The sequence below is a fragment of the Larus michahellis genome, chromosome 5 (assembly GCF_964199755.1).
Source record: "Larus michahellis chromosome 5, bLarMic1.1, whole genome shotgun sequence".
In the NCBI taxonomy this organism is placed as follows: Eukaryota; Metazoa; Chordata; class Aves; order Charadriiformes; family Laridae; genus Larus; species Larus michahellis.
The window spans coordinates 18,940,291-18,960,610 of NC_133900.1; the positions used below are offsets into that span (position 1 = coordinate 18,940,291).

At 36.4% G+C, this 20,320-nt stretch overlaps 1 long non-coding RNA gene across 2 annotated transcripts in view; it reads right to left on the reverse strand.

The window, feature by feature from the left end:
• Positions 1-4,210: 4,210 nt before the first annotated feature.
• The window catches only part of LOC141743712 (uncharacterized), a 63,184-nt gene continuing 47,074 nt past the window's right edge, over positions 4,211-20,320 (reverse strand). For both annotated transcript variants that reach the window (XR_012587177.1, XR_012587176.1), the window contains exon 3: positions 4,211-7,721. This is a non-coding gene — a long non-coding RNA (uncharacterized LOC141743712). The remainder of the gene's footprint in view (positions 7,722-20,320) is intronic.

Below are 20,320 nucleotides of genomic sequence, written 5' to 3' on the forward strand. Positions count from 1 at the left end.
CAAGTTCACTACTCTCTTGTGTTCAATAAAGATAAATTTTGAACATCTGGAACAACTTTGACCAAATTCTGGTCATTAGTGTCTAATATGGGAATTAAATTCAAAATTTTCTAATCAGGCACCAACTCAGCAGGCTGTCAAAATGTGTCTTATTAACCATATCACTAACTAGATCAGAAAACATTACCAAAGAAAAAAAACCTCAACCTGTCATCATTATCAAAGATATATTTTTTTGAAGAAATATATTTTTGAGGATTTTTTTTTTTTTTTTAAGAAATGCTGTTGGTATTGGCAGGCAGATTAATCCAACCAAGTATCACACATCTTAACGGCGAACCTGGAGCACACATTCACAAATGCAAACAATAAAACACCAGGGAGATTACTTTCATGTACTTGCTTCGCTTAACTGAACTTTGGAAGAGGAAGCTAGGTGGTCTCCACATTGCAACCCCCAGACAAATTGCTGCTGGCCATTGGCAGTGTATCATTAGTTTTGATGACCAAAAAGAACGCATCCTGGTAAACCAACTCAAGTAATAAGGAATCTTCGCCAACTGTTAAGCTTTTCTAAATGCTTAGTTTTCCTAAGTTTCTCTCCCTAGAAGGTGGAAGTGTTTTCCTGATATTTGTTATTTCACAAAAGATATTAACACTAAAATCTCTATATCTTCAATTTCAACTTTACATCTTGTTGCCATTTTTTTTTTAAATCTATGCATAAAAAATGTATTAGACACAGAGGAATTGCAGTGTAAACTGTACTTTGAACACCTCTTAAAGTAACTGTTAATTTATTGATGGTGCTCTACTACTGCAGGCTTTAGGACACAATTAGGCTTGACTTTGTGCTCTGTAGGTGGGCCAAACTCCTACTGAAATTTGCTTCAGTTCAGTCTCCTAGACAGAACTGACTTACTGCTGATAAAAGGCATGAAGACAGTGAGGCGTGAGCTTTATTTGTTCAGCTTTCTTAGAAGAAAGAAAAAATACGACTGCTTTACATACTTGTATTAGATGAATGAATACCACGAAGAGAAAGAAAACCTAGATAAGGAGAAAACAATGTTAAGTAAAGAAAAAAATGTAATAATGCCCGGATCATAGGTTTTAAAAATAGAGATTACAAGATGATTATTAACTATCTGATAACTGAAGGTTCTGCAAATTACCTCTGGTAGGAGTTGTGAATATGAGAAACACAACTTGTTTAAAAGCTGGGCTTAACACAGTGGTTTGAGAGATTTTAAAATGTATTTGCGTACAATAACGGTAGATTGGACTCAAGAGCCATACTTAAGTGCTTAAAAGCAGGTTCAAGAAAAAAAAAGTGAGGGAACTCTGATCTATCCTTATTGGAATAGTAGATATCCAATGAATAGAAAAGTTTGCACCATGCCTTTGTAAATAAATAGATAGATAAGATAAATAAATACAGCTATATAGCTAAATCCCATTCTGCTTTAAGTACTGTATCCCCAAAGTTCAGCTGACTATCGTTTATGAAGAGTTTATCTCAGCAAGCTTTACATTTTAAGAAAGAGCAAGACCACAGCAACAAAACCAAATTAATGCAGTGAGAATGAACGGCAAATCTGCAGTAAACCCAGAGACACTTCTGTCAGAGGGCACATCTTGAGTAAGGTATCAGGTCTCACATTACAGATTTCCCTAAAAACTGAAAGGTAATTAGGCAAGATATAAACAATCCCAAACCTAAACAATCTCTCCCACCACAATATAAGCTTGCTAACAAACTGAAATTGAAAACCACAATCACAATCTGTTCAGGGAATGAAAGAAAAAGCTTGTAGCAACCAACTGGCTAATTCTTTGCACTAGATTCAACATCCTTCATAATGCAGGGTCTTCTCCTTCATGTTACATAGCCTGCTCTTCGGAAGAAAACTTGAAAGCTTCCCTGGGAAATCAATGAAAATCAAAATTGTTATCTTCATGCACAAGCATGTCTTTGACACTTTGCCACTCTTGTCTCTTCTGAAGAGCACTATGGTGTGGGCCTGTCTCAACTACTCCTCGCGCCTCCCCTAATCACATATACTCTCCTCTGGCACAGCACAAAGGAAGGCTATGGAGAGCATGGTGCCAGTGCTTCTGTGGAGCAACTTAAAATGCCACCAAGCCTGACCATGGTTTGGCAAATAGGAAACAAAGTTATTCATCTTGGGCATCTTTCTCTATTTGCCAAGCAGATGGGAAACAGCATCCAACAATCAATTGCAGTAAATTACTGATAAATGATATCTAGTTCCTCTTAATCCTTTTTCTCCCCTCTGATATTGGGGTTTTCTCCCTTCTCTTTTACTTTGTACCAGATTTTTGTATTATGACCTTCCATTGTTTTGCATCTCTCCCACTGAAAGGATTGATTTCTAATTGGCAAAATTATCTATTTAAGGGGCAGTTACATCATTACAAAATCTGGTTCTGAATTATAGAACACCACAATGGACTTCTGCAATCATGTTTTAAGATAACCTTTATAAACAGAATATAATCTCGGCTCCCACTGAAGAAAAAACACATACAAGGAAATCATAAAAGCTAGAAGTGAAATGGTATCTTCCAGCTGGAATTCTGCGGAGCACAATACCCAGTGGTAAACAACAACCATAAGGCGATCAGGAATTCTGGCCCAAAGTATTCTAACAGGAAAGCAATCAAATGAAAAATTTGATTGATCAGTCATCGCACTGATCAAAAGCCTGCTGGGCGAGACTTGGACTGAATGCATTCTCACCACACCCAAACGCAAGGTACAGAAGAAAACTCTCCAAATTCCTGAAGAGTTGGGAGCAATTTGGACAAGCAGCTAATCTAGAATACGTAACAAATGTGAAACGCTGGCTTTCGCTCAACTGAGATCGGTATCACTCGAGCAAGTACAGACCTGTATACCACATACTACATATTCTTGCTTATCTACCTCTCTTTTTTTTTTTTTTTTGGAGAGGCTGTGAAATGGCTCTCCAGACATCAGGCTGCACTGTAATTTTTACTTCATAAGAAATTTACAGTTTCATATCTTTCCTAATGGGATTACCTGAATCATTTACATTTCAGGAAATAACTTGAGCATCAATCACTCTGACTCACAAGTAAGAACAGACAGAAAGGATCAAGATGAATCTAAAAGTTGTTTTATTATTAGGAGTTCATTTTTAAAGATCTTGACATGTATTGGCTTGAAATCAGAGACAGTACAAGAGACTGGTTTGCTGTTCAAAGTTTCATTTTTATTACGTGAGACCTAGAAAAACTTCTTTTGTTAGAATCTTGTTCCTGTACAATTCCTACCAATAGATAACTTGAATAGCGTGTGTATGTGTACATTCATGTGCATGCATGTCTCTGATTTTAGTTGGACTAGCATTTAGATATCAACTGACCTTTTTTTGTATATGAAAGCTGATAAATTGTTATCACCGTAAGAAAAAACTCTTTCATCTACATCCCCCTTGCAAGTAGCACTGCAGCAGTCACAACTTGCCAGAGACTACCTCTAGAAGGGAGTAGCCAGCTTCCATAAGCCACTCAGTTCTTGCTTTTCCCATTATGCTATCAATATTTTGCATTATTATTATTAACGATCCTCTAATCAGAAGGGAAACCCCAAGAACACCAAACTTCATACACAGGCACAGCGTGTCATTTGTAAACTCCGCTTAAGTAATATAGAGTTAGTGAGTATATCAAATCTTGGTTGGGAAAGCTTAGTCAAGACCTACCAGTTTCTGAATATTCGAATAACCAGCAAAAAAGCCAAAATTTGCGCACTTCCATTTTTTCAAAGATCATAAGTCTCTAGTTAGATCTGTGTCCCACATCTGTAAGTAAACAAGAACATTCTTATTTCTTATGTGAAAACTGTTTACAAGAGAAATAGCAATTAACAGAGAGTATTTTCAGATTTCCATCCTAAAGTATAGTTACAAAAACTATACCTGCTGTCAACAGCTGCTACTATTATCAAAACCCAAAAGTCATAGTTGCTTTTTGCTCACAAGGAAAAATTTCCAGCAGTCTGCAGAACGCTGCTATAAGGCAAGATCATGCAATCACATTCAGTACGTTTATTTGAAGTCCAAATATATCACTTGACTAAATGGATCTAGATAAATGGATTATGACAGCACTTTCAACCCAGATTTTGCAAGTAATTGAAGAGGAGAAAGTAGATAAATTAGGCAGATATGAACATATATCCTTAGTTCTAGGTAGAATTTTTCAGCAGTTACTTTTGAAGGAAGTAAATATGACAGAGACTTACAATAGAAAAAAAGGACATGGTTCTTTGCATGTGCCGTGTTTGAACAAAGTTGGATAGGAGGATTTATTGCATTTACGCTTGTATCTAATTTTCTGTTTTATCATTCAGGACTTCCCTTTTGAGATACAAAAATGGTATGCAACTGGCTAAAAGTTCTAAAGCTCTATTACAGCAATGTTTCTATGCAACTTCACAATATTTCTTTGTGATGGCCCACAAGTATGTAGCAGACAGAAAAGGAAATACATCTCATACTTTTTTTTTTTTTTGGAGTATAGACAGACCTAGACCTACTAAAATTAATTTATTTTGGAACAAAAAGCATTGCAAGTAAAGTGACAAATATTAAGCAGAGAAGCGAACTTTAAATTTCATTTCATGATGAGACAGTTTTAACAGAAGACTAAGTGTTTTACAAGCATAATTCCTTGTCTGTCTTCAGAAATTCTTCCAAGAGAATCACTCTGGCATGTTATATAGAATCAATCGTATCAATCGTATGTATGTATAAGCACTGTGTTTACCTATTTCTAAAAACCCTTCCTGTCTGCACAGCAATATACAACCCCCATGGTTCCCCCCCAACACTCCCTCAAACAGAGTCTGTCATATTGAAAGACCTGAGAAAGGTTTGATTGAAGAAATTTTTGCATTTTGAGGTGATGGCAAGTTGGAAATGAGAGTTTCATTTGAAAGAAGCCAAGGTGGATGAAGGAGATAGGCAGGTGGAGAATGCAAGGATGCAAAAAGAAAGCGGAGAGAAAAAGCAGAATAAACAAAAAGTAAAAAGAAAAGGAGAAAACAAAATAAAAAATATTTAAATAGAACAGCAGAAAGGGAAAAGATTATTCTGATACAATAAGCGTAATAATTGAGAACATGGACACTAAAGAGAAGAATCAGAGTTGTACATGGCAGAAGAGAGACTCAATACAGTTTTCTGTAAAGAAACTCTTTGATCCCTCACCACCATAAAACAGGCTCAGTTCAGCACAGCCAGACATTAAGAGTCAGAAAACCAGTTCTACAGTTTCAGTAATACTCAAAGACATTCTCGTTGTATGAAATCTGCTAAATAAAGCATGTAATGGATGATCTGTATTACCATTTACCTTTACAAAGACGTAATTAATATGTTTACATCCAGTGTAATAGTAGCTTTACAAAACTTATCCCCACAGTTCCTACTTTAGAGTTAGATTATATAGGACAACTGAGAATTAGACTTCAAGTATAACAGAATTCAGCTTTGTCACCATCAGGATAAAATTCCCCACACACCAAATAATACTGAATTACAGATCTCAGTAAGTTATCACAGACCTTCACATTTATTGAAATTTTATTATGTGAAAGAACCAGAAAAAGTAGAAAAGCATAATAATTAAAAAATAAAGCAGAACACTTGAGATGTTTGCATTTCAAACCTTGTAACCAAGCAGTGTGAGCAAAGAAATTAATTTCAATCTTTGCTCCCTTTAATATCAGTTTACAGCATTAATTTTACAAATGTACTATGTATCATAAGATGTAGGTGTACACTGACAACTGATAATTTTGTGAAGCTAACTGGGTAGGCATATTAATAATTTTCAGATGCTTTGAATGGGACAGATATAAATGTGAAAGATTATAATTTACGTAACTGCTGGCAACACTTATCATCTCAAACTAATTTATCAAAATCACTCAGAAATGTATTGCTCTCCTCTATGTATTTAGTATTTTCTTGCAAAGGAGGGCTTTATGAGCAAAAAGCATGAGCAAAAAAAAAAAAAAGACTGTCCCTAGGAAGTCTGTAAATACTGATTGTTGTGTTCATTGGCTGACTCTTGCTTTGTTTGTTTTGGGGTTTTTTTTGTTTTGTTTTGTTTTTTTCTCTGTGTTGGGATTTTTGTTTTGTTTTCATTTTTTTTGCCCAGAGAGATATTCCTGAACAGCAACCACCAAAGCTTTGTCTTTCCTTCTGATAAATATGCACAGACAGTTTTGAGTCTTGTGAACTTTTTTATTATTATTTTGTCAATTGTCAGCATTTGTATTTCATTCCAATGATGAATGGAAGCATTAGGTTTCAGCATTAAAATGTAGTTAGGATTGTAATGAGCATCATTAGGAAGCATAATGGGAATCAGCACTGGATCTCATTTTAGGGTTTTTTTTTTTGTTTTTTTTTTTTTTTTTTACTTTATTTATTTATTTTTTCTTGCTAACAGGCAGGTGAAAACTCTACAGTGCTTATTTATGTCTTTGAACAGACAGCCATACCTTCTTACGCAAGAGCCTTGATTCTTTTAAATCCTGTCTTATTTTTTTGAAGTCAGAGCTAAGAAGTCCCTGTAAAAGCATCATCACAATCCATTCTATAACATACATATTTTGATTCTAAATTCTGTTGTGTAGCTCAACTGTATGTCCTTATGAATATAAATTTTTAAATGAATATGAGCCATCCTTGCACATAAATCTGAATAGATTCAATTACTTTTTACAGAAATTAGTAGCTTACTACTCTGAGGTGGCCTTATAGCAAAGAATTGCAAAAATGAAAGATAATCCATATTCCAGCTGAGTGACTGGTACATTTTTATTTTCAGAAGTTCACAAAATATTTGCCATAACCCCAGCTCAGGTTGCTGTACAATACAAATACGAACACTAACCAACTGACCCCTCAGGGAATCCTTCTAATTTGTGAATGTGAGATTCAGTTCTTCATAGATTAAATAGAGATTAAACCCTGCGGTCTGTAGTTTGATTTGAAATTGCAGTAATATCTTGCTCGAGTATTTTAATTTCTACTAAGACATGCTTTTAGAAAGAAAAATTGTTTCTGCAATAAGACTATGCTCAAAGCGCTTACTTTTTCAACCTCTTTGTGCAGATCCTAATCTAAATCAGTTAAACACATACTGACAATTGACAAATTAAAATAACAATAAGGACAAGCAAAGTAAAACGGAGATCATTATCGGTATGTAAATCAAAGCACTTTGCAGTTTCTAACCCAGTGTACATGGGGTGTGGTACACGGATGAAGATCATTGTTCATGTAATCCCAACAGTCTAGGAAATAGAAACCTGTAAAAAGCATGGCTAGAATGCAAAGAACCCTAGAAGGGCTTTCAGACTAAATCTGGACAATCCACCTAAGAGGTTTTTTGTACTTAGGATGTAAACAGAAAAAAATCAGTGTCTGCCTAAGTGCTGAATAAGAGATACATATTGCTGGAAAAATACTGCTGACAGGTGACAAGATCACTCTACATATGCTTGGTCTGTACAGAAGCAACTCCATGAAGGTTAACAACCTGATTTTAGAAGCGTGAAACTTGACAAAACATCAAGAATGGAAACCAGACACCAAAACTTGTAATTATACCATGGAGCTTGTAAATGTGTTTCCACAACTGGGTCCAGACATGACCTGTGATCAGAAAAGAAGAACAGTCGAAACTAAGTCTGTTCCCAGAAACTGTGTTGGATAAACACAAATCTGTTTTGTTTTCCCCCCTTATCCCATCATTACTCGTCTGTATCCCAGTATACTTCCTTCTCTGTGTGATGTCTAACCTTCTACCCCAACTTGTATAACTATTCTGCATTACTAAAGCTTCTTTCCATGCTAGGAACACATTCAAATACAGGCACAATTCTATCAGAAAAAATAAAAAGCACAAATTGTGGAATGAACAGATTAAATGAACTTGATGAATTATTAAGCAGAAGGTACACTCACTCCTGGCCACCTCATTCTGAGCCATCAAGATCATCTACCATTCCACCAACCCTGTGACTCCTGAGTGACATCGCTCACATGTCTCAACCATTCTCCATTCCAGAATTACATCTTTCTGGCTTAGGTTGAAGTTGTTTAATAGGAGCAGTTTGTCCCAAATCTAAACTTATTGTTTCATTTAGAATTCTGTTCCTTTGGAAATCCAGGCTAATTCCCCCATTTTCAAGCTTGATGATGGTTTCTTGTACACAAACTGTGCTGAAATGAAACGCAGCATGTGGATATCCATTTTCATGTCTGCCATAGACAAAATGACTATGGTTAGGTCCCAGCACGCAAATCAAGTCTGTTAAGAACTTTGTTCTCTTCTGTATCTTGCAGAGTTGGTGAAAACGTTCATATTCAGCAACTGCAAAATCTAAACCATCATGAGATATGCAATCTTTGTATGAGTAAACTAAACCACAATTGTGAACTATAATAAAGCGTTTCTAAAATTGGTAATCTGAGGGTAAGAGTGATGAATGTGTTGTCTTTAGTAAATGACCCATCATGGTAACATTGTTGAAGCAACTTTCCTTAGTTTTGTGAATTACACTCCATTTATTTCCATTTGTGGTTCCATAACAAAGACAGATTACTAAAAATATTGGACTTTCTTCCATATGCATAGCTTCGATTTTACCCTTTTTATGTACATTAAATGCCCCGTCGGGAGTCTGGGAAAGGAATGGATAAGAAAAAAGAAATGTTAATTAAGTCTGCTGTGTGACATGAGGTCATGGCCTTGATCTTCTCCACACCATCTGTCAGATCCTAGCTAATGCTGTAGGGAAACTCATAAAGAGTGAGTCAGCTAGAGAAAGTTCACTTCTCTTGCATACTGTTTTCCATCTATATGGTGCAAAACGCTTTATAAAGGAGTTTTGTATCATTTTCCTTTTAAAGTTTCGTGGTGTGGTTGCGATCCATGACATTTCACAAGGCATAATGGCTTCTCATTTTATAATCTGGCTCGATGTTACATTTCACCAAAGAAGAATCTTGTTTACTTTTATGTTCCTGTTTATCTAAATTAAAACAGTAAAACATTTTTGCTTAAAGCAAAGCAATCCTTTCTGAAGGCTATTTTAAAGAAGCAGACCTATGTTCTGCACAGGCACATTACTTTTTGATTTAGAAGCAGACTTTTTAGCTCAAAAACTTTATCTTGTAAGTGGAAGAATGGTTCCCACTTAAGAAATAGTTCTAAGTGTCTTAACTCCTTCATCCCTGCACCATCCATTTTCACTGTCAAATATGTTCTTGTCCTGATTAGATGTTGAAGGTTTTGAGAGGAAAAGCAGGGGGCAGGAAAGGGCCATTTTACTTCTACACCTTTTATCTGTCTTTAATATTCATTCTTCTATCTGGCTGTCCTGAGAGCCCACCCTTAACATGATAATCAAAAGCATGGTTCAAAAATAATCATAATTACAAATATACATATTTCAAATTAATATAGTTTTAGACTAGCTTTAGGTGTTTGACTAGCTTTTAGTGCACAATGATTTTGCACTGAACAGGATTCTAACTAGAAGTATGTCCCACCCCCCCTTAAAAAAATACTCATGTACTGCGTAACTAGTGCATTTAGAAACAGCAGTAGAAGAATTTTAAGCATTGTAAGTTTAAAATAGAGCCTGCTAATCTTTAGACTACAATTGGTATTTACCTGTCACTGACTGACTTAGGTCTTTATTTTATCAGAGTTTCCCAGCTATGCATAATTCTATTTTCCAGGAGACTGACCAACATTAGTCCACTGCACCCATCGTCAAAGTGTCTTTCATTTCTGAGCAGAACAGCGGGCACCATCTCTCGTTAACACTGGTTTCATTTCCTGCCTCTTCCTGGTGGCGGTTTAGATTTCTCTAAACACACACTTTGTCATTGCGATCTTTAGATGATACCAGACCGAGAAGTAAACATTCCACTGCTGCATACATTAGCACTTTTATGGGTATGTTGCCAAATACTGTATGCTGTGGTTTTTAGGATGCGATTGGAAAGAGCATGCACGCGAGTATTGTATTTGTATGTGAAATAATCCATATATATATATATGCTTTAAGGAAGATTTCTCCTGCTAAATTAAATTTTGGAAAAGACAGTATTTCAGGAGGGGAGGGGAGGGGAAAAACCACCACACAAACTTGATCACACTGTGGGACTTACCCTTTAGTTCTTAATATGAAAGAAATCCCTACTGAGCAGCCCCACTGACTTAAAATAAGGAAAATACTCCCAGGATTTACAGTTGTTGGATCGAGCCATCACACACGTTGCTTTTGCAGTTGTTTTTTCTCCATAAGGAGGTTTTCTTTTCCCTTCCTTCTTCCTTTAGAGCAGCTTAACCCCACACTGAAGTCAAAGTCTTTTACTTATGTGATGCCACAGCAAAAGTCTGTGCTGCTATGGAAAGGAATTTGATACCACAAATTCAGCAGTGCAACTTCACTGTAGGGATTAAGTATGAAAGGGAGACTGGCTGAGAACAAGCAAGCTTTTAATCTCTCCCATAATTATCAAGTGTGGCAAGACAAATTATGAAGAACAAATGAAGGGTGAATATTTTAATTATTTTCAGCCTGCCATGTTTCAGAGTTTCTCCTGTGTCCTTAAGTCCATCGTTACTGTTGTTTAGTTAGTAAACATATATAGACACAAATTATAAACTACACAGAAGTCCACGTCCTGAGCATTTTACAGGTGACAATTATGAATTAAAAAGGTCATAAAGGAGAACCCCACATCCACCACTTTCTATCTTATTATTTGCATTCTAAGGAATTTTTCTCATTGGTGAAACTGGTAAAAAGGACCAAACCCACCTCCTAAATTAAATATTTGGGGAACACTCGTTTATCACAGGAAAAAGATTATGCTTTAGCTACAAATAAAATTTGTTAGTCACTACTACTTAGATTATATGTGTGCAATTTCTTTCCACTCTAAAAAACAAAACAAACCAAACAAAAACCAAAACAAATGCAAAAAACCTCAAGGACATGGAATAACATTTTTGCTCTAGACAGTCATTTTCAAAGTATAGGCAAATGTCAAATTAGGCTATTCATTAAAATAAAAAAAAAACTAGTTTTATTTGTCACCTGTAAGAAATATCTATTCTCTGATAGAGAATACCCTACAAATATGGATAAATTATACTAAACAATTTTGAATAGCGGTACAGGGAAAAGGACAGCATGTACAAGTAAAAAACACAGAGAGAGGCAAGTACATAATACAGTATTACGCTGATTGTATTATTAATAAATTCAGCAATGTAAGAGGAAGCATGGTCTAATTAGCAGTGCTTTGTCTCAGATTAAGGACAGTTGTAAAATGGTTGGTCTGGGGAAGAGTCAGCTAATTTTTCTGGGCATGATGACACTGGATACCTACGTCACACATGATCCTGTTTGCTTTAAGCAGTTCAAGGCAATAGAGTGCTGTACAGACCAGTTATCCTTTTAGGAAACAGTATGTCTCCTCTTTGCTTTCCTTTCCTGTTTCTTCTCTGTATCACTTTAGACCTTAAACTCTTGGTAGCCTGAAAAGCCTTGTCCATTTGTCTGTAAGTATTTGTCCATTTATGTATCCTAGCAGGTATTAATTCTGATTATAACTTTTAGGTATTTCGAACAAACAAGAACTAAATTACCCATAGTAATAAAAAAATTTTTTAAAAAAAGAGGACAACATTGAATAATCAACTTTAGCACACAGACCAAAAAATGAGCCATATAAAAGCATGTTAAAAAAGGCCCCAAACAACTATCTAATTGTCAAGGGAAGATAAAAAAAGTTTGAATGATTTCTCTGATAGTTGAAAATAAAATAAAATACAATAAAACCTCTTGGTGCCACTATAAGGACAATTTCCTTTCCTTAGCATATAAGCATAAGACAAATTCTGCTCTAGTGACAACAATGACCCATCTGACTGAAGTTACCTTAAGGAACAAAAGATGGCCAATGGACCTGATAGGCAAGAAACTGTTTGCAGCAAGTGAATGCTGTTTCTTCAGTCAAGCTTTCATCGATTATATCCAAGACATTTCATATTTTTAGTTGTTTGACCCAGTTCAAGACTCAGAAAACAACTTCAAATGAGAAAATGGATAATTTTGTTCTATATTCCAGACCTATGTTTATTAACCATACAAAGGTCCAAAACACAAATTGTACAACTGAACTAAGCACACAAGATGACTTCTATGGATTCTGTATCTCTTTTTTCAGTCTTTCAATATAGATTCCCAGTGATCAGTGCAAACTACAAACTTAGGATCTGATTTATCAGGTACCACAGCCATGACTCCTGCATCCATTGCAGGAGCTACCACTGCATTGCCAGACTGCAGATAGTCATCCTGCAGAGAGGAGGACGTCATTTCTTGCCTTGTGGTTGTGAATAGAATTATCATGTAAGGTTGTATTTTAAGGTATAGCCTGGATTTATCCTTATTCCTTCTCTCATTCTTTTGTTACTGCTTCCCTCTTTACCCATCTTCACTTCTAGTAAACTAATGATTATATTATTCAACTCAAATGTGTTTGTGATGTGTAATGGCAACGAGAGAACCACCTTCGAGCCAAAATCTGAAATAACTATCTTAATTCAAATTATGATGTGGTTGCATACATGCAAGTCTAGCACGGCCTCATACCCAAACTCAAAAGCGTAGAAATTCAGTCATTTACACTGGACATTAACTGAAGACTTATCAGAGATGCAATGTCACAAAGTAGAAAAAATAACAACCACATATATACAAATACAAAACCTGGTTAGAGGGGAAAGACAGACAGACAGAAATCTCCTATGTGCTGCTTGGAAGAAAGAGGAGGAACTGGAAGTTCCCAGTTAATTATACAATGTTCACTACCTGCTTTGCAGCAGCACAGTAAACACAATTAGTTCTGAGCATGATATGTGAGATAAAAAAGCAGAACTGACAATAGCATAAAGCTGAGCCTTTGCTTGCCTTCCTTCAGTGACAGCACCAAGCACCCCGATGTCAGCTCTACGCAGAGAAATCGTGTCAGCTGCATTCTCTGATGACCACTATTTCCCCAACCAAGAGACATTCCAATTTCTTCCTGTACTAAACTTTAGCCTCCCAAAGCTACAGCTGCCAAATTACAGGCTCCCTTCCACATTATGAATCTGTTCCCTTAGGAAAGATGGTATTTTCTTATTTCACTTTTGACCTTTTCCTGTTACTGGTAAGAGAGGATGATAATTGACCCTATTGTAGAAGAAGAGAGGTTGGTAGGAAATGGAAGCATTATCGAATACATAAAAATTACTTCTCTATAATCCCCATACTTCTTTTTAAGGAAAAAAGAAACTCTTTTCATCCAAACCCACTAAAGAGGAAGCAAACAAAAACGTTCTTTTTCTTTTAACTAAAAACCACAGTTCTTTACTCCACATAACAGGGATGGCAACACAATAATAAAAGTTAGCATGTCTATAAATTATCTGCTCTTTTGAACTATTATGCTCTGCATCTGAATCAGTCAGAGCTCAGGTGGGTTTTTTTCTGGCAGGGTGTCCTTGCAAATACTGAGTTTATTTGTATGGAAGATCAGATGTCAGTTATCATGTGATTGAAACAAAAGGTTCTTGAATTTCTGTCTGTCATGGATTTACTACTGGAACCTATAACTTCACCTGATCTCTTGGCAAAGGGCAAGCAGGTAAAAGGAGGAAAATGTTTAACCACTTCTGCTCTAGAGTTCATGCATATTTTATTTCAAAATTCTTGTTAAAACATCAAAGCTGTCTTGTTGGTTTTGGTTTTTTTCCCCAACTTTGTGATGGGTCCTATTCTGAAGCCCCTAAGGCCTTAGCACTTCTTCCTCTCCCACAACACGGATTTTGGTGTTCCTGTCAATCAACTTCACCTTGAGTAAATTCTGGGCAATGGTAATTGATGTGAATGGCATTATTCCTTATTTATCCCAGTGAAAGCACACAAGGAAGAAAACATGTTCTGTAGTGTGCATTTCTCATACATTCCAGCTCACTGCACAGTGGAAAATGAATGTTTCTTGACTGTTAACTATAATTTAAGACTGGAAATTGTGACTTTAAGTCATAAGTGTGAAAAAGCTTTCACTTTAAGGGTACTCATGTGCATAAGCTTTGGCATAAAATATTTTGTTTTGTAAGCAGAAGTTAAAATTACCCCAGTTTGAAGCAAAAGCCATTATAGATTGAATTAATGTTTGATTCCAGCATTTGACTGAAGTAGCTGGCCGAAAGAATACTAGTAGGAGCAGATCACATATTTTAACAGTATACTGAAGGCACTGCGGTGCTTTTTAGATTGATCTGAAAGAGCAGATTGGAACATGATGTTCAGCTTCCCACTGAATTTCTATCCAGGTAATTGCTCAGCAGACAGACTGGGAGCTGCCTTTAGGCTGCTGAGGACAAGCTGTGTGGCAAAACACATATCGCTGCCCTAACCCATCACGTTCAGTGGGTCACACCAGCCAGAGACAAATGCCAGCCATGCTAGGGCCATGCCCGGAGGCTTGCAGTGAGGTAGGTCGCAGTTCTAGGGGCAAGTCAATAGAAATACAACCCATATAGCCAAAGTTAGGGCTACTGCACTGATTTGACCCCAATTCCATATATCTACATTTAAGATACACTTAAGCACAGACTCTTTCACACACAACAGCAAACTTAGGACTGTGCCAAGACATGCCATAGTTTGAGTACTTAAAAAGATCCCGTATCGAAGAGGTCTGACTTGGATGAATCTGATCTGGCATAATTCTCATTTAAATTATGACTGCTATTTATTTCATACCCACTCAACCTGTACAAATTGAGAATACAGGTCTTAAGGCCTTATTTTACTGATGGAACAGCCCAACCTCTAAATAAGAAGCCTCAAATTTTTTTTACTCCCTTTTAGTTTTGTTTTCTCTTTTTCATCAGGCAGATAACACAGAAATCTAACAAATACAAAAAAAATACATCCCTTATCTTTTTCTTCACAGTTTGCATTATGACAAACAAAAGAAAAATCAAATGTTAGTTTATTGCACTCAATCTAATCTAAACCTACGAGTTAGGTTCTGGATAGAAAAGGCGGCTGGAACAGAATGAAATTTTTACAAAGCCAGTATTTCATAAAGTCAGTTCTGGAAATAGGGAGGGCTGTTAGATTTGTTTTCTTTCTTTTTCTTCCTAGCTTAGAATATTAAATGATAACTATATATAAAAAGGTGGTATTTTCTTTGTTCCAGCGAGGCTATAAAACAATATTACATAGCGACAATCAATCTGAACTTTAGCAACAGAATTCTGCTGTTTCAGCTCTTTTCCAGCTCTGTCATTAGCAGAAAATAACTCCCCAAGGCTTACTTACACTTTAAAGATTTTTTTTTTTTTTAAAGTGCTTAAAACAAATATTTTCAAAGGTAATCAACAAACTTGAATTTCTTTTGCTTACACTTACTCATCTAAAAACATTCCTAGAGTGCTCAGCGACAGAAATATTTTACACCACACACACTTCAGAGCCCTTCCTGGGACACAGTCACACCAGGCAGATTTGCGTTTTAGTGATTTATTTTTTTTCACCTCGACCACATACAAGCTGACAATCCATGAGCTAAAAAAAAAATCACTCTGTGCATGGGAACAGGCACATTTGACTTTTCTATATCAATCTGCATCCATTCTGCTAAGCTAGAACTCATATTTATTATGCTACTCTAGTTTAGAAAGCATTGAGACAACCACAATAATGCCGTAGGGGTATTCAGATAATCTCATGTATCAACACATGGTAACAGCAAAAGTTGTGAAGTTAGATGCATTCTTTAAAAAAAATGAAGAGAATGTAACACTAAACTACAGAATATAACTTAGGATGTATTCGCATAGGATTCTGAGCTGAATGTAAGTTTATTCTGATAACAAACACAGCATGAGCCCACATTAGAAAACACTGATGAGAGGTAAAATATATTAGGGTATTAGTTTACGTGATTTGGTCTGCTTGAAGGTCAGGCAACTTTTGATCACTTTCTGATTTACTCAGAGACAGAGGCTGCAAAACACTGTATCAACAGCCTCTGCACTAAGTCCAGAATTTGCTTGAGCTGTAGAACAGCTGCCGGAAATACAAAGTCTTCATACAAAGATTACAAAAGAGATCATCTATTTCAATGGTTACTTTCTTGACCAAAATGTCAGGTTTTATTCTAGACTGGTTTTGCATCTATCAGAAAGAGAAGTGACATCATTTTTTAACTTTAAGTCTTTCTTTCTTCCTTTGCATTAAGCGCAAGGCACCTTAAAACAGTTGATTTGCTGTAGATTTGGATCCCAGTTTATCTTCTGGAAACATACTGTCATGCCCAAAGATCAGCATTTTTCAATGAGCTCAATGGACCAAATTACATCTATAGAAAAGGAAACTAATTGGCTTTTCTCTCCCCCTCTTAGATGGATAATAGCCTGTGATTATTAATAAAGCATTTTTTCTCACTCAAGAAGTTTCTTTTGCCTTTTCTTTGGGTTGTACATGCATAGGGGTTGCACAGACATGGGTTGCATATTGAGAAGCAGAAATGCAATACCAGAAACTGTTGTTCAGTTATTTTTTTACATTGCCTACAAGCAGTGATTGCCATTTATCTTGCTGAATATGTGTGCACAGAAATTGAAGAGGATGGAAGATATTTTGAAACTCTAGACCTCCTTGCTGTGTGCCCACATACAGAATGATGTCTAGCTCTTTAAAACGTGTAGGTGGAAAAAAAGATTAAGTAGAAGAAAATATAGGAAGGAAAGAAGAAAACGTGGCCAATTCCTTCCATGGAGAGTTTGGAGTTAGTGAGGGGTCAACACTACATATCAGAACCTCTCCCTTGCTTATTTTCATTTATCTTAATCTCTCTTTTAAGAGGTTTCATCTCATAGTCAAAGATTAAAAAAAATAACAAAAAAAATCAAAAAGCCCTTCTTACCCTTGTTTTTTCCATATGAAGGAGGGAATTGAGCGATTTTCCTATTATTTCATTACTGTTTCTCCCACAAGTCTATGAGTGGGAGGAAACATTAAGTTGAAGACTCTGAGAAGTAAGATGCACTCAGTTCACCTGCATGATGGCTGAGACCTGAAGGGTCAGGGAAGTCCACTGTGTCTCCTCTTAACCTACCAACTAAGTAACTCCACTGCTCTCAGGAAGAGCTTCATGTACTTCAAAAAGTTTCTGTAACGCCTTCCCCAGCCTCCATGACCTTACCAAATTCAGCTTACCAAATGCAGCCCTAGAGGGATACACACACGCAGCCAGTCACTCTTCGCTCTCTCATGTTCCCTTATTTCCTTTATACTTGGGTATATGTCACCACACCAACTCTGGCCTCTTCGCTATGTACGCCTCCAAGTCTGCTGATCTCTAATATTAAAAGCCACTATCACAAAATCAGGAAAGAAGAAAATTCATCCTGTACAGAAGATTGTCAGAGCCCAGCAGCTACAGGAAACTCTCCGCTTCGCTGGGGAACACCCAGCACATTTCACTTGCAACTTCAAAGTCACATCAGAATTTCTTCTCATTTTATCACATCAAGTCAGAACTAGTTTTTGTCAAGCTAGGGCAAAAGTGTAATCAGGCCAGTATGTGTCAAGTTATGTAAAGAAAAAAAACAGTGCTAAATCAAATACAATGGGAAGCTGGCCTTCAAGGTTTTCTTTTTATTGGAAGCATGCCCCTTTGGAGTTGTCTGCGGATGTGAACTCCCTATAAATAAATTTGAAATTATTGCAGGTGACATCTCTAATGACTGCTGATCTAGCTACTAAACATCTACATTTTTTATTATATATCTAGGGCTCCATTTTTAAACAGAGATATGACTTGTGAGCTCATATTCTGCATGGGAATTTAGGCCCTAGTCCAAAGCCTGAAGTCAGCATAAATTTAACGGAAAGATGCCACTTGCTACCGGTGTGATTTTGACCATGACTGTGCCTGCTTTTATGTATCTGCAAGTAGGCACTAACACCCATCCAAGACAATTATCTGTATCTGCACGCCCTGTGTGCAGCCATACACACATCAGCAATTGCAACAAGCGTGAACTCAAATTTAAATTAGGATGTAGACTTGTGAGTTAAAACAAAGAAAGTGGCAGGTACTACTGGAATTTAGAAACAAAAGAATTTATCTAGAAACTTTGAAAATCTAACTGTATTTCTCTTCGCAAGTAAAATCACAATAAGAAACGCTGCACTATTTATTCATTTTATTATATAAAGGATGGATGTGTCATAATGACCTGTTATGTCAATGACATAACAGGTCAAGGTATCCAACGCTGTTAACTTAACTCTGGCACTTCCAGAGAAAGCAGAGCACGCTTTGCTAGTGATCAGCATTACATATCTGTTACAACAATCTGCTGTTAAGCAGACAAAGAATTGAAGGCGAGGCATTGTACAAATCTAGTCTGAAGCCAGACCTGGTTTCAACAAAGACCTTACTCCTTTCCCATCACTCCTACTGTCTTCTCCCTCTGGTTCCTCTTTTCAGCTGTGGTTTTGTTGGCATTAACTACCCTTTATGGGTATTTGGTTAGAGTGAGCTAAAACATCCTTTAGAGGAAAACAAGACAGAGGGACGAAAAAGAGGAGAAAGAGCAGGTAGGACAGCAAAGGTTAGGGGGTTTTCCTCTCCCAGCACTGAATTTTAGCAACCTCGCTACTGGAAAAAAATGCTAAACTGGCAAAAGTACTACACTGGTTTTGGTTTTGTTGTGTATTGTATTATTTGCTATTGCTGCCAATATTAAGAGCTTGAGTTTTGCAAGTACTTAAGGTAGGAAACAAAGACAAAGCAAACAAAGGTCCAAATGAACTAAATGCCACATGAAACCTGGGAATTAGTGGACAATATCTGAAATAGGGCTGATTCTTATTGCTGGATTTTTCCAATTCCCAAGAAAGAAACTACAAGACACAGTTGGGCGTTGACCATGATACTGGGATGAGAAGTCCTCTGGAAGATGTGGAAGAAAAGCACATAACTAATGCAGAAAATTCAGCAGAAATCCAGTCTCAACATTTTAAGTTGCTGACTTTTGTCTATTACTCTAATCTTAACGGGATCTAACCCTTAATAATATCTCCGTAATAGTGGAGGACTGGCTTGTAGGATCAAGTTCTCATACAGAACCACCACAGAACTACACCATGCTTAAACTGGGCACCTGTGAAGTATTTTTCTTCCTCCCAAAACTTTTGAATAAGAGAGAACATGTGAGCCTTCAGTATTTCCTAAAAACCAACAAAATAAACACACTGATGTTTTAACACCTAGTATTTCCTTGCCAATATATAGATTAGGCTATGTTTTTATTTTGGTTTAGCATTTTCTTAAGAGGAAGCAGTTCTTCTGAAGCTAAGCCATTACTGTAACCTGAAGCTCTACAAGGAACATTTCATAATTATCAGGACACTTTAATAAAGTCAGTATTCTTTACTTCTATGTACTATTGTACATTAAAAAAAAACTATGCATCTTAAACCCAAATTCTCATTTTAGCAGTATTAACTAAAGGATAAATAAGGATAAGTTAAAGGATAACATAAATAATTGAAGGATTGTTTTTATCAGTAGAACAATATGTAATATTTAAGGGTCAAAATAGTGGAAAAAGCTGACATTTTAGTAGTTTCACTCTTAATTGCTCTTTTTCAGGTGTTCGTTTTCATTGTTCACTATATTACTAACTAGAATCAGTTCAACTCAGTCCTTTAGCACCAGGCCACCTAAGCACTAGTTTCTCGCTGTTTTCCACAATGACTTTTAAATTGTCCAAAGATTCTATTAAATGAATTAGTCATTCGTTGCTTTTCGTTTTCATCAATTACTTCCCACTTGTCAGCACTGTCTGACAGAGAAATATTGCCACTTACATTTACAAATTATTCCAAATCATATGTTTTGGTAGTGTGTGTTGTACAGAGAAAAGGTCAACTTCATGGTTTTGTACATGTGATCTATAAATAACTTCCACAAAATTGTTTACATCAAAAATGAGTCACCAAGCCACATATCTCTGGCTGTTATTTTCTAGGTCTCTATCTTTACCAGTCTAAGTAGCCTGTTTTTCAGAAGAACAGGACCAACACTGTATGTGCTCTGTCTTTTTAGGAAAGGAAAAATGGGAGCCATCCAGAACTGTTGTACGTATGTTT